Here is a 3,737-nt window from a genome sequence, read left to right on the forward strand (position 1 = left end):
CACAGCAGGTCAGGCAGCATCCGAGGAGCAGGAGAATCAACGTTTTGGGCAAAGCCCTTCATCAGGAAGGGCCTAGCCTACAGAAGTGGAAGAAACCTCTCCATAGTTTGCTAATACAAAGGAAGATATTTCTAGCTGTTGAAGATAAGTCTCAGCCCCAGATCTTTACTTACAGACGTTCCTCAGGATGGTTTCCTAGACCTAACCATTCTCAGCTGCTTCATCAACGATCTTCTTTCCAACATAAGGTCAGAAGTGGAGACATTTGCTGATGATTGCACAATGTTCAGCATCATGCACAACTCCTCAGAGACTGAAGCAGCTCATTTTCATATGGAGCAAGACCTGGACAACATCCAGGCTGACAAGTGGCTAGGAACATTCATGCCACAAAAGTGCCAGGCAATGTCTAGCTCCAACAAGAGAGAATCTAGCCAATGCACCAAATCATTACTGTCACTGAGTTCTTCCCTGTTAACATTCTGGGGCTTACCATTGTCCAAAAACTGAACTGGATCTGCCATACACAAACTGTCACTTCAAGAGCAGGTAAAAGGCTAGAATTCTGCAGTGAGTAACTCACCTCCAGATTCTCCATTGCCTTGACCACCATACACAAGGTACAAGCCAGACGTGTGATGGAATACTCTCCAATTGCTTGGAGAGATGCAGCTGTATCAATTCTCAAAAATACAAAAATGTCACCATACAGGACAAAAAAGCTCTTACCACATTCTCTTCCTTCACCACCACCAGCACAGTGTACCATCAACAACAGCTCAACATGGCTCCTTAGACAGCATCTTTGAAACCTGTGACCTCTACCACCAAAAAGACAAAGGCAGTAGATGCATAAACATCAGTCATCTGCAGGTTGTCCTCCATGCTGCACATCATCCTGCCTTGCAACTAAAATGCTATCCCTTCACTGTTGTTGCATCAAAAACCTGAACTCCCTCCCTAACAGTACTGTGGATGCATCTACACACCAAGGATGCCAGCTCACCAGCATCTTCTCAAGGTCAGTTTAACATGGGCTTTGGCAACTATGCCCATATCCCAAGAATGAATAAGAAAAAGTGAATCTTTTCACTGAAAACTGCCTAATATTAGCTAAGATGGCAATTCTTCACATCAGCTTCATCTCTAGGAGATAATTATCTGAAGAGATTGCTGCATATTTAGCATGAAGGCTACTTATCTATTCCTTTTATCGTAAGTTTTCTTGCTAAAGTTCAAGATGGTGGCCCTGAATGTTGATAATTGAATTACTGTTGAACTCATACCAAGAATCAACATCAACTATTCCCAGCTCAGATACAGCATGGGTAAAATCAGATTAAAAGTTCTTGTATTGAAAACTAAAAATGCTGGAAATCACAGCAGGTCAAGCAGCATCTGTGGACTGAGTCTGATCTGCACAAGATGACTCTTCATCAGCCTAATTATCATCCAATGATTCATCATCAGAGTCTTCATCAGCTTAAAGCTTCTTGTATATTATCCAAAAATACATCCGATTCTCAACTTGATACGAATGCCATACACTGCACCAATATCGTTTTTCCATTTCCCATATCAACCCTCCTAGGGGTTTCACTTAATGACATTTCCAATTTTTATTAATGAAGAACAGTTGTGCTTAAGCATTTTGACTTGTTTTCCTGTAGGAGCCTCCTGCAGTGAGTAGCTCACCTCCTGATTCTCCAATGCCTTGATCACCAGACTCAAGGTCCAAGCTTTCAATCTTTCAATCTTTTATTCTGGCCTGAATTTGAACCATAATCATACAAATGAAATAACAATGGGCCATACTTTTGAAACCTTATTGTAACAAATGCAAAGTTATATTTCAGAATTACTACCGATAATAACCCTGACACTGCTCCAGTCATGCAGTACAACCTGTATTATTGATGGATTGGATCACAAGTTAATTTCTCAAAAATTCAGTAAATACATCCCTATTGTTAATTTCAGTGTGACCTTCATATTTTGACACAAAGGACATTGGAAACTCATATTTGTTTTGTAAGTTTAAAGTCAACACAAAAGGGGGATTGAACAGAATATCCCTTCCTCAAACTTTATTTTGGCATCTCAATTCTCTAAAATTGTTGAAACATTGCTATGTCAAAGTTGAACTTTCACCTCAGGTTTTTAAGCAAACAAATAGCTGGAGTTTTGTTGTCATGTGCAGTGGCCATCAAGTTGAGACATGAGTCTCATCACTTATCAAACTGAAATGTTGTACTTTCCCTGGTGATAAGCTATAAACACTTCCCAATTACTGCAGTATAAAGTTACTCTCTGAGGAATATATCTACAGATCTCTAGTAATGAGTTATTTCTCTTTGTCCACCATAACAGGGCTACAGAGCTCACCCCACATTAAAAGGCAACATACTCATGTATTTGTGATACGTTTATTATTTTAGCTGTATTCTACTCAGTTTGAATGTTTTGACCTATCTTTTATCGGAACCCCAAATCACCCAGAATAATTGCAGGCAAGCCAACACCAACAATAAAACAAATCACTTCCCTTCAAAATTCCCTTCACCTTCAATGGTTTTAGTGGATGGCCATGTCTTCCAACATTGCTTTGGTTATCTGTGATTCTTCCTCCAGACTAACACAACCTCATGTATGTGTCTGGGATTGGGAATGGGATCAAAGCTATAGTTCAAAGCATATCATCCTGCAATAATTTTTAATACGATTTCAGTTTGGACTAAAATCATAATATGGGTGCCTATAGAAGATATTTAGTTTACTTTCTACAAACTTCCACATGTTTCAACTTGATAAAATGACAGAAGAGTCATTGCACTCTGAACAGATAGTTCCAAAATAACATGTGGAGAATGTAATAATTTGGATAAAACAACAACAAATAACAAGACTCTGATATGTATAACTCAACCATTCCCTTAGCCAAAAGTGGTGCTTAGCTCAAAGAGAAAACAGTTACCCTGACAACAAAATACACAAGCATTTAGAACTTCTATGTACGTAAAAATGCCATTCAATCAATTTTCTGGCATACAATGTGTAATAAAATAGATTGAATTAAAATCCTTTTCATAATTATACTCTCAAAAGTAAAAGTTATTTCCTCTCATTAGAGATTTCAGAATCTGTTTTACCAAAGTAAGTGAAGTCGAAAGAAAAGAATTTAAACTTACATAACACCTCATCCTGATTTTCATAAACAACCCAAACATACACGGCAATTACATACACAACAATTTCCCACAACATGCTGAGTTGAAAATGCAGTTTGTTTCTGGTGGAGTTTGTGGAAGGAAGCTGGGATGGAAGAACTCCCTGATCTTCGGACAGTGTATTGGGAATTCAACATCTAACTGAATGCCTCACGTTGCACGTAATATAATCCCCACATGTACTGCGTGGGCTAAATGGCCTATTTCTGTGCTGTATGTCATATGTAAACTGATATACGTGATCCAATGGAGGGAGAATATCAGTGATCTTGGCAATGTAAATGTTGCTTTAGAAACTGAAGTGAATTACTTGCAACTCCTGAGAGAGTGACAGATATCTATCTATTCAGGCATGAACACAGATATACACATTTATGATTGTTTAACTTCTCCACAATCGCATGAATTGAAAAGTTGTTCTTTAAAAATGAAATGACTCAAACACTAACATTCATGATGTCCACTTCAGTGACAATGAACCATTCTGTTTGTAAACCACATACCCACACA

This window comes from Hemiscyllium ocellatum, chromosome 18 (assembly GCF_020745735.1).
Source record: "Hemiscyllium ocellatum isolate sHemOce1 chromosome 18, sHemOce1.pat.X.cur, whole genome shotgun sequence".
Lineage (NCBI taxonomy): Eukaryota > Metazoa > Chordata > Chondrichthyes > Orectolobiformes > Hemiscylliidae > Hemiscyllium > Hemiscyllium ocellatum.